The sequence below is a fragment of the Pongo abelii genome, chromosome 8 (assembly GCF_028885655.2).
Source record: "Pongo abelii isolate AG06213 chromosome 8, NHGRI_mPonAbe1-v2.0_pri, whole genome shotgun sequence".
Lineage (NCBI taxonomy): Eukaryota > Metazoa > Chordata > Mammalia > Primates > Hominidae > Pongo > Pongo abelii.
The window spans coordinates 80,964,445-80,976,536 of NC_071993.2; the positions used below are offsets into that span (position 1 = coordinate 80,964,445).

The following is a 12,092-nucleotide window of genomic DNA, read 5'->3' on the forward strand; positions in this document are numbered from 1 at the left end:
ATTCTGGTAAGAGACCAGAATGTACCATCCCCAAAATATCTTTTTTTGCCATGTTTTGAGCTAGTTATTCTGAGAATCTGCAGACACAGGAGTAATTCTGAAAAGCTGCCCTTTTGTCAAAGAAATTTACCCATCTATAAAGGAAATCTACTTTAGTAAAAGTTACCTGTATCAGGGAAAGGGCTGCTGCAGACAACTGTTATTACCTGAGAGACTTTAGTCTGCATAACAAGACTATCTTTATTCATCATGTATTGCCTCCTCTCACTCCATTTTGTATAACTTGCGTAGACACCAACCCTTAAAAGCCCCGAGCTTCTGGGAGCCGCGATGGCTCAGGCTGGTTGCCCTGGCACTCAGGGAGGTGAGGCTACACATTCGAGGCCAACCTGGTCAACACTGATTTAAAAAAATAAATAAATAAAAAAAATAAAAATAAATAAATAAAAAATAAAAAAAATTACTATTTTGGCCAGGCCCGGTGGCTCGTGCCTGTAATCCCAGCACTTTAAGAGGCCGAGGCGGGCAGATCACGAGGTCAGGAGATCGAGACTATCCTGGCTAACACGGTGAAACCCTGTCTCTACTAAAAATACAAAAACTTAGCTGGGCATGGTGGCGGGTGCTTGTAGTCCCAGCTACTCGGGAGGCTGAGGCAGGAGAATGGCATGAACCCGGGAGGCAGAGCTTGCATTGAGCCGAGATCGTGCCACTGCACTCCAGCCTGGGCAGCAGAGCGAGACTCTGTCTCAAAAAAAAAGGCCCCAAGCCTCTAGTCCTTCCATAGCTTCAGATACTGTATAAGCTTCAATATCTGACTCTTCAGTGAGTCTCATATTTTGTGGGACTACTGTTAATTACATATGTAATTAAAATTGGTTTCCTGGCAGGGTGCCATGGCTCAAGCCCGTAATCCCAGCACTGGGAGGTTGAGGAGGGTGGATCACCTGAGGTCAGGAGACCACCCTGGCCAATATGGCAAAACCCTGTCCCTACTAAAAATACAAAGATTAGCTGGGGCGTAGTGGTGGTGGGTACCTGTAATCCCCATGCCCACCTCAGCGTCCTGAGTAGCTGGGATCATAGGCACCTGCCACCATGTCCAGCTAATTTTTGTATTTTTAGTAGAGTTGGGGTTTCACCATGTTGGCCAGGCTGGTCTTTTTTTTTTTTTTTGAGACAGAATCTCGCTCTGTCGCCCAGGCTGGAGTGCAGTGGCGGGATCTTGGCTCACTGGAAGCTCTGCCTCCCAGGTTCACGCCATTCTCCTGCTTCAGCCTCCCGAGTAGCTGGGACTACAGGCACCCGCCACCCCGCCCGGCTAATTTTTTGTATTTTTAGTAGAGACGGAGTTTCACCGTGTTAGCCAGGATGGTCTCGATCTGACCTTGTGATCCGCCCGCCTCGGCCTCCCAAAGTGCTGGGATTACAGGTATGAGCCACCCCGCCCGGCCTCAACTGCCTATCTCTAATGTCTTGGCAATGCCATGATTTTTTTCAAAGACTGCCAGTAAATGGCTCTGAGCTTGTACCTACCAATTTAGTATTCTAACATATAATTTAATCTATGATATTTAATTACTAAAAGCATGAAGATGTTCATAGTATTGTTTATAATACAAAATTGCAAGCAGCTTAAGCATTCAACATTAAGAGAATGAATAATAAAACTAATGCTTTAATAAACTCATGCCTATTTTTTAAGTAGTTAAAATGATCGCAATGTGAGAACATGAGAAGATTATTAAATAAAATGAGCAACTTAAAATTTGCGTGTATCCTGAATGTTGATAACTAATATGGTTGTGAGGAAAAAAAGGGCTGAAAGTGCGTTTAAATAGTTAACTGGCTGGGTTCGCTAGGGATAAGAATATGGGATCTTTTTCATGCATTTATTTTACAAATTTTCTCAAATATAATTATGTTACTTGTTAAGAAAACTATTTTTGGAAACAAAAAGGATCGTCTACATATCATTTAATCTTTAGTTTTATTTTTAATCTCTAGTTTATATTTTCCATAGTAAAATCACTTTTTCTTGACAGAAATAAAAGTAATTAAATAAGCTTTTCTTTCTTCCAAATATTGGTGTTTTATCATCTTCCCCAATGTTCTTTTTCTGAACATAGCTTTAAAAACCCTTTATGTTGAATTGATTTTTCCTCCTAATCCTGCTTATTTCTCCTTTGTGAAAGGTGACGTATGTCAGTAAAGCAAATTAAAAATATATAAACTTATGTCATACTTCTTTTACTTTGTACTTTGTGACTTTGCAGTTTCTTCTAGACAGGCGTCATTTTTCTCCATTCAACGTTCAAAGTTTAAAGTTTAATTCAGCAGATGGCAAAACACTTTGCTCTCTGCCACTCATGCCAACCAGCATGAAAATAAATACAATGCTTTCACACCATCTTATGATGTAAAAATCATTCAGCTGTGAATTAGGAAATCCAAGTTCTGGTCCTAGCACTTCTATAAACAAGATTTTTGACAAGCAAAGTCACTTAAACTCTTGAGTGTCCATTTTTTTAATCTGTAAAAATGAGAGTATTTCTAACATTAAAGTAATAGGACTAAATTTTGTATTTCTTTTTGAAAAATACCTATATTTTTAGAGACAGGGTCTTGCTATATTGCCCAGGCTCAAGCCATCCTCTCAGCTCACCTTCTAAGTAGCTGGGATTCCAGGGGCATGCCACTGTGTCTGCTTGTATGATTGCTACTTGATTTGTATGATTACTGTATTCTGTTCTCTTATAAAAGACTGAATACTCTGCTAGGGTAAGAATTTGGTTGTCTTTTCCTCACTATTGCATATCCTGGCCCAAAGCATGGTGCCTTGCACATAGAAGCCATTTTATACCTATTGATTGAATGAATGTGCTACAATGTTTCCTGGAGATAGCAGAGTTAAAAAAGTCTTAAGGTCCGTATCTACTAGAAATCCTTGTAGAAATCATAGACTATTGAACGTTTGAAACTGTGTTACACAAGTTTTGCATTGCATAGAAGATCTGCATGGAGTTATTAATGTTAAAAACTTTTTTGTTTTTTTTTTTGAGACTGAGTCTCGCTCTGTCACCCAGACTGGAGTGCAGTGGCACAATCTCAGCTCCCTGCAACCTCTGGCTCCTGGGCTGAAGCGATCCTCCCACCTCAGCCTCCTGAGTAGCTGGGACCACAGGTGTATGCCACCACACCTGGCTATTTTTATTTATTCTTTGTAGAGACAGGGTTTCACCATGTTGCCCAGGCTGATCTAAACTTGTGGGCTCAAGTGATCCACCTGGCCTCCGCCTCCCAGAGTGCTGGGATTACAGGCGTGAACCACTGCGTATGACCTACTGTTAAAAACTTAATCCTTTGGACATTACAATGATGTAGGAGTTACATTTTTATGTATTTTCATAGATTTTACACTATGGCTTATTGAAAAATACTTTAATGAATTATAATCAGCTTTCTTGTAAGGCCAGTCAAGTTGAATTCCTCTTATTATTGTTGTTCATCTTTTTTTCCACCCATATGTCTTTAAAAATATTTATATTGCTAGATCATTGAACTTGTAAGAGTTTTTTGCTTTTTTGTTTTTGAGTCTGTATAATTTTTAAAAATCCAGTGGTTTGTTTAGGCTTCCACATGTATAAAGATGAGAGGTGTATTCGTTTCATGGCCCAAGATAAATGGAACCAAAATCCTTGTTTATTTCAACTCTTAAAATTGTACATATAAGATTCTCACATTACTGAAAGGAGTAGATTTTCTTTGGGTAGGCAGGCAGTGTTGCCTTCCTTTTAGCCTCTGTTTACTTTCTGACCTCTGTTGATTTATTCAGCTTGTAACCTAGAAACCAACTAAAAAGGAAGGAAGTTAGAGATGTGTATTTCTGGGCAGTAACTGGAGTAGTTTCCTCTTCCCCTAGCCTGGTTTAGCAGCCAAAAAAGGCCTTTTACTCCCCTCCCCACCTCCCAGCAAAAAGAAAGAAAAATTAACTAACTTTTCACCTTTTTACCTCAGTCTAGTAAAGAAGGTATAAGCCATAAGAACAATCAATTTAAAGGACTAAAAAAAAAAAAAAAAATTTAAAGGACTAAAATGTGTGAAAGGTGGGATCTACCATTCTCTAATGAGTTCTAAGAACAGGAGTGCATTAAGGAGACTTGAAGTAAAACCTAGCAATTTATGCTTGATACCAAGTGGGTTCTCTATGTCATTACTTCATTATTTTTGTTTGTGTTAAAAATTTACCAGAGTACCAGACCAATTAATACCAGACCAGTCACATTAATATATTTATATTAGCCAGATGTGGTGGCACTTACTTATAGTCCCAGCTGCTCAGGAGACTGAGGCAGGAGGATGGCTTGAGCCCAGGTGTTTGAGGCTGCAGTGAGCTGATAGCTCCACTGCACTCTGGCCTGGACAACAGAGTGAGACCCAATCTCTAAATATATGTATGTCAAGCCCATTTTAAATATTTAAAAGGCATTCATTATTACCAACTAGTTGTAACTCTGCATCCTTTGCATCAAGAATTGATTCTATAGTATTTTTAGTAATGGAGAAGCTAGTCTTATTTTAATTCAACCATGATGTAGTGTGAAATACTTTTTAAAAATGAATGTTTGGTTTTTCAGTATTGTTAATTACATTAATTTTAACTAAAAATGAGTACATTTGTGTTACTAAGAATGTATGACTTTTGAGGCAATTGTATGGTTTAGCTAAGTGTACTTCTGTGTGCTATATGATTCTGTAAGGGACTGAAGTACTTGAGAAGCAAAAATAGCTGTTTTTAAGTCTATATCATATAATGTAGACAAACTTGAGTTTATGCAAGATTATGAGATAAATCCTGTGAAATTTTCTAATGTACAATAAATTGGGGAAATGTACTAAAGTACTTAAAATTTGATAGCTTGTTATATTAAGCTGTATTAAGCATTTGCTTTTTTTGGTTTGGTAACATGACATTGTGAGTTCTTTTATTTACATAGGTTCTTTTTATTTTATGTCTGATTAATTGTGAATGAATTATTAGGATGATTATATGCGATTTAATGTCCACTTGACAGCGTTATTAAAAACACTTCGTTCTAAAGTTACCTTGGCTGGGAGCGGTGGCTCACACCTGTAATCCCAGCAACTTTGGGAGGCCGAGGCTGGTGGATCACCTGAGGTCAGGAGTTTGAGACCAGCCTGGTCAGCATGGTGAAACCCTGTCTCTACTAAAAATACAAAATTAGCTGGGCGTGGTGGTGTGCACCTGTAATCCCAGCTACTTGGGAGGCTGAGACAGGAGAATTGCTTGAACCCGGGAGGCAGAGGTTGCAGTGAGCCGAGATTGTGCCATTGCACTCCAGCCTGGGCAAAAAAGAGCAAAACTCCATCTCAAAAAATAAAGTTACCTTTTTGTATCATGCGTGTTCTACACAATATGTTCTGTAAAATAAAGCCATATTTTACTCACAGTCTTAGGCTAATCATTGCCCATCTCTTTTTCATTCTTTTTATAAGTGTGAGTTCATCATATACTAAATTGAAAATATCTTTTCAGTAGTTTTTCTTGGTTCTTTTTTTTTTTTGAGACAGAGTCTTGCTCTGTCACCCAGGCCAGAGTGCAGTGGTACGATCTCGGCCCACTGCAGCCTCCGTCTCCTAGGTTCAAACAATTCTCCTGCCTCAGCCTCCAGAGTAGCTGAGACTACAGGTGCGCCACCATGCCCTGGCTAATTTTTGTATTTTTAGTACAAACGGGGTTTGCTGTGATGGCCAGGCTGGTCTCAAACTCTTGACCTCAAGTGATCCACCCACCACTGATCCCGGCCTCTTTTCAGTAGCTAACCTGATAATTTCTGTGAAATGAAATTGATACTTCTGGAGTAGATTTAAAGGGATTATGTATGTGGTATTTAAAAAACAGTATGAATACAAAATTAGCCAAGTGTTGTGGTGCATGCATGTAATCCCAGCTACACAGGAGGCTGAAGCAGGAGAATCGCTTGAACCCAGGAGGCAGTGGTTGCAGTGAGCCAAGATTGCACCATTGCACTCCAGCCTGGGCAACATGAGTGAAACTCTATCTAAAAAAAAATTATTTTTTAATTAGCATGAATTTTTAGATTTACTGAAATTGAGATTTCTCCATAGGGATACATTTATAATAAAAGACTGTTTACATCTGGGCATGGTGGCTCACGCCTGTAATCCCAGCACTTTGAGAGGCTGAGATGGGTGGATCACTTGAGGCCAGGGATCTGAAACCAGCCTGGTCAACATGATGACACCCCTGTCTCTACTGAAAATACAAAACTTAGCCGGGCACAGTGGCGCGTGCCTATAGTCCCAGCTACTCTGGAGGCTGAGGCAGGAGAATTGCTTGAATCCCCACAGGGGAAGAGGTTGCAGTAAGCCGAGATCGTGCCACTGTACTCCAGCCTGGGCAACAGTGAGATTCTGTCTCCAAAAAAAAAAAAGAAAAGAAAAAAAAGAGAAAGACTGTTTACATACATCTTTTTAAAATAGATTAAATATTTTCTTGCACCTACAAGTGTATTTTTAAAGTTTCAGTGCATGTTACCATATATAATTCCTCTATTTCATCGTGTAATTTCTACAATAAAACTGAAACCATTTCAATTAAATTGTAATACAGAAGCGTGGTTGACTTAAGTATATGGCCAGCTTTCCTTCTCTAAGTCAGAAACTTGCAAATTTTCACTGGATGCTCTAAAGGTTAAAATTTAATTATACTGACAAATTAATAGACATAACCTGATGTTTTACATAGAGCCACAAATTTATATTCCATCCCATCTCTGCTCTTTGATTTATTGAGTAGCCAAAGTCAGTCTCATATCATCACGTAAGTCTCCACTATGAAACAAGAAATTACTATAAGGCCTGGCAGGGTGACTCATGCCTGAAATCCCAGCACTTTAGGAAACTGAGGTGGGTGGATCGCTTAAGTTCAGGAGTTCCAGACCATTCTGGGCAACATGGTGAAACCCTGTCTCTACAAAAAATACAAAGAGTTAGCTAGACATGGTGATGCCCACCTGTAGTCCCATCTACATGGCAGGCTGAGGTTGGAGGATCGCTTGAGCCCAGGAGCCAGAGATTGCAGTGAGCCAAGATAGCGCCACTGCACTCTAGCCTGGGCAACAGAGCAAAATCCTGTCTCAAAAAAAAAAAAAAAAAAAGGCTGGACACAGTGGCTCACACCTGTAATCCCAGTACTTTGGGAGGCCGAGGTGGGTGGATAGCCTGAGGTCAGGAGTTTTTGAGACCAGCCTGGCCAACATGGTGAGACCCTGTCTCTACTAAAAATACAAAAATTAGCTGGGCGTGGTGGTGCATCCCTGTAATGCCAGCTACTTGGGAGGCTGAGGGAGGAGAATCGCTTGAACCCAGGAGGCGGAGGTTGCAGTCAGTTGCGATCATGCCACTGCGCTCCAGCCTGGGTAACAGAGCAAGACTACGTCCTCCAAAAAATAAAGAGAGAACTTACTATTAGAGCATTCTTGTCCAGTAGAAATAAAATGCGAGCTACATGTGTGATTTTAAATTGTCTTTACATCAAAATCTTAACATAGGTATATTAATTTTACAGTATTTTATTTAACCCAATATGTCAAAATATTAGCATATCAAAATAAAATTATTCATGAGATACATCTTAATTATTTTTTATATTCAATGTGTATTTTGTACATCACACATCTCAATTCAGATTAACTACATTTCAGGTGCTCAGTTGCCGCATATGATTAGTAACTACCATATTGGACAACATCAGACAGAAGAACTCTAGAATTTAGATAGATGTTAAGAGACTATATAACAATCTGAGAAATGCATTTTATGCTTTCAAATTGTATCTTAGAACTATCTAGGTTAAGTTGTTTTTTGTAATGAGTGAAAATTGTTGAGGAATATTTTCAAATCTACCAAAATAAATATTACCAGTTTTTTTTTAGTAAAATGCCTATGAGATTGTTGAGATTGTCTAAAAATATTTTTAATTGATTTATTTTGAAGTTTTTAATATTTTTAAGGCAAAATGGTTATATTAATAAATAAATCGTGCCCAAAAACATACAAAGTATATTTGATGCTTTATTTTTGCCAACTTGAGAGAGTCACATGTTATTTCTTTTCTGCACTTTCTCACCTTGGTAAATCTGGAAAGCAAAAACTTAGTATTTGCATTTGCTTTATGAAGGAGACAGTAAACTTGAGCTTTCAGTCTCGCCACTAGTCTGTCTTTGTCTGTTGTTAAAATTATGAGCCAGTCTCTATGGCCGCAGCCAAGTGAGTAATCACCAGTAATGTGACTCGTGCTGGAAGTGACTCCATCAGCACCTGTGACGGGGGATTAGTTACAGTTTACAGAGCACCGCCTCTTCCCTTCTCTCAGTGTGCCCTAAGCCAAGTACTCGTTCTCATTTGGGTGTCTGCACTGTTGGAAGCTACTGCACTGTGTTTCCACGCAGACAGAGTACAGTGGGAAAGGCTTTCTCCAGCTGATGGATGGCTGTTCTCTTTATTTGGAGTATCTTACTGGTTATGTAAGCGACCTCGAGAGAAATTATCCTGACCCAGATCGGAGGATGCAGTAGTGCTTCAGCTGCAGGATTTCTTAGTCGTTAACACCACAGTGCTGATGACAAAGAGCGAGTTGTAATCCTCATCACTGCCAGGGCTGAGCCAGAGCAGACAGAAAATCGTCATTTGCTCGTCGGAGACTTGTTAAGTTACAGCTCCTGCTTCGTTCTGTGGTCTTGGCTTTTCTTCCTATACAATGACGCCGCTGCAAGTGAGCTCAGAAATGCTTGGTTTGAGAGCCATTTGCCTGTGATTTTTGAAGACTAAAGAAGTATTTACACTAGATACTCTTCCAGAACAAAATGGAAATTTCAGCAAATACTTACTGACCTTTAAAGCCTTGTTGTGGATTTCTGAGATTTAAAGATACTTTAAAATTCTCAAGAACAAAGTACGGTTTGTATTTTTCTGCTTCCTTTTTCTTTTGTCTTAATTTACATTTGGTTTTTCTTCTCAGCCTGAGAAATTAAGGTCACTGCCTTTTATAAAAGATCTGGCCTCAATGTTTTTAGTTTTAAGAATTTTTAACTTTCATTTGTTTAAAAAGGTTTATTGTGTTTGTAGTAATTTAATAACTAAATGTTAATTAAAAAACGAGTTTAATTGTTTAAAGTATTATGGCAGAAGTGCTTCAAATTAGAGTTTTCAGACTAGTGTTCCAAGGGAAGTGGGGGTATTTGTTTTGTAAGGTTTTTTTTGGTTATTCCCTTCCCCACCCCCGACTTGTTTTCTAACAGTATCGTGTTTTTCAATAGACCTGCTTGGGTGGGAATTTGGACTTTGTTCTTTCAAGTCACTCCAGTCCTTTTTTTTTTTGGTAGACTAAATCTTAACTTCTAAAATGTTGCTTAGGTTGTTTTCTGCTTTAGTATTTACCTTTGGTGAGATTTATATTAGTATTTTTGCAGTTAATAAGCCTGTTTTTTTTTTTTTTTTTTAACTTGGAATTGTTAACTGTTAACCGGAGATTGTTAGAAACTAAGACTGCAGACATAAGCTTCTTGAATTTCCTGTTAAATATGAAATGGTGAGCTTTAACATCGTTTGTTTGAGCAGCTGAGTTGTGTTTAAGAGCTGTAGCTGATTTATTTTAAAAATGTTTTTCGGGGAGGGCTCATCTGTTCGCCTCTTCCTCATGTGAATGGAATGTGGTGCAGCATGGAGCCCCAAACAGGATACAGTTGTTCTAAGCATTCTTCCTATAGTTTGGTAGGCCCTACTAGAAATGCAGGCTCTCAACTATATTTATTTTGGCTGTAGACTATTTTTAAAGTATGTTTAACACTGATAAATGACCTTAAAAAACACTTTCACTCCATTAATAAAATTGAAAAAGCATTTTGTTTCAACTGAACATTTAGTGTTAGTAATTTTCATTTTGGTTTTCAAAGGCTTTTTAGAGTATTTGAATAATAGTCTTTTGTGATTAGGGCCATATTCTACTGTGACTTTCATCAGATGTTAGCTCATTGCTTCCCTTTAGGCTGTGGAAGTTACTCATAGAATGATATATCTTTAGAGTGTTGAATTAGTTATGCATGAGTTCTAGTTTCTTTACGTTCCAGCGCACCTAGACCCGTGAACTATTTACTACAAATTCATCATACCAGCTGTAGGACCTATTTGTTTTTATTTAAATATGTTTTTTATTATTTTTAAACTTATAATGTTCCTTTGAAATATACTAGACTAATACAAAAATTAGCAATACATACATGGTTGTTTTGCCAGTTAAAAAAACCGGGGTGTATTTTAATATCACTTCATATGTTGTTTGCCTTTCATTTTTCCTTAAAGTAGAGCAGTCACACATACTCACTGTTGCTCATTTAATAAATATTGAAACATTTGTTTTAACAAATACTATAAAAGTATTTATCAGCACTTTTTATTTGCTATTTAAGAAGCATGATATACTTTGGACTTCCACTTGTAAATGATTATAAGTACTCATGTTCTTGTAAGAGTATTCAAATTTGATCATTGTCAGCTAGTTTTTAGATTTCTGGTAGCCAAATTTTACTTGGCTTTCAATGAGACATCTTAAAACGTGAGAATTTTTTTAGCTTAGAAATCTGTTTTTCAAATTAACTTAGAATAATTTAAATCATAGGTCGGCTTGTTGAAATTTACCCTTAGAACTCTGACCTACCTTGAAAAGGAGAGAGCTCTCTTCAGAAGAATGTTTTTCATATTATAAAATGACTAGGTCTCATAGGAAATGCAAGCCACCTGTATTATTTGCGTAAGAAAGAGGCACTCCAGAAGGAGAACTTTACTTCTTTTTCAAATCCTAACTTAATTGAATTGTATCTTTAGCCACTTAGATAATACCTTTTGTGGACCTTTTTGTTAACCTTCATGAGTTGACCTGACATGGTACTGTTTGAAAAGAAATAGATCATTTGATAATGTTCAAGGATTAAAAGTCCTCTTGAGAAGATGCCAGTGTTTTCTAGTTTACTTAAAAACTAAACTGACAGATATAATATGAAAAAACATTTTTTACAGTAGGGATCAGCCGAATATCCCTGTTTATGTTACATATTTCATGTCAATTGGTCACGTAGTGGTGGACACTTTTAAAGCCTAAATACAATGAGTGCTCTTGAATTTCTTACAAACTTTTTGTCACTTGTTAAGTAAAATAATAAATAGGATTTTATGTAATTGAAAAGTGTTAAATGATAACAGTAGAAGGAAATAGCTAAATAATGTGAGGATTTTCTATTTTGAAATGTGATTTCTCACCCAAATAAAAATAATTTTGATAAATAATAGAGTGCTTAAAAGGTTAGCCTAGGATATGGGAGAGAGGATGTTATTGTGACTAGATTTTCTAATCTTAAATATTGAAAATAAGTGAGAATGTAAGAGAATTTTTTCCTGTTTTTTAATTAAGAAAAAAATATTATTTGTAACTTCATGATGTAGATAGCGTAGAAATAAGACTTGCTTAAATTTAATATTAAATTTTTAACTTTGAAACATTGTTACAGATTGCAGTGAGTCAACCTGAAATTCCTCTTAGGAATTTCTTAAATATAGAAATTAACTCCTTAAAAGCCACTCCAAACCAAACATCTTGAAGTTTTTCCTTGGAGTATGTTTATTGTTATTAACAAGATGTTATATATTTTTTAAGACAGAATAAAGAAAGGGGAAACACAATGATTTTGAAATGCCTGGTAATTTGTACTGTCTATGCCAAAAGCTTTGTTTTGTGTGGAAATATTAACACACATTACCCTGTAGCTAGAAAGATTTCTCCATGTGATATAGGTAACTTAGAAACTGAGTTGATTATTAATTCTGTTTTCCAAACTTTTTTCCAGTTAAAAAAAATTTTCATAGTAAAGCAGCTGTGTTTTTAAAATGGTGGAATTTTGTTTTCATTTTCAAGTTTTTAGAACAGTACCATGAATATAAGACACTTGTGTTTTATTTAATCGTCATCTACTTTGAAAGTGAGTGTGATAGTCATA

General features: G+C 37.1%; 1 protein-coding gene across 11 annotated transcripts in view; it reads left to right on the forward strand.

The window, feature by feature from the left end:
* Positions 1–12,092, forward strand: part of JMJD1C (jumonji domain containing 1C) — a 362,577-nt gene that overhangs the window by 252,168 nt on the left and 98,317 nt on the right. For 2 of the 11 annotated variants that reach the window (XM_054522544.2, XM_054522546.2), the window contains exon 1: positions 8,149–9,003. The exons of 8 other annotated variants lie outside the window; for them this stretch is intronic. The gene's annotated coding sequence lies outside the window, so the exon portion shown is untranslated. Of the gene's footprint in view, positions 1–8,148; positions 9,004–12,092 lie in introns of those variants that run through there. One more of the 11 variants, XM_002820902.6, reaches the window with a different exon arrangement.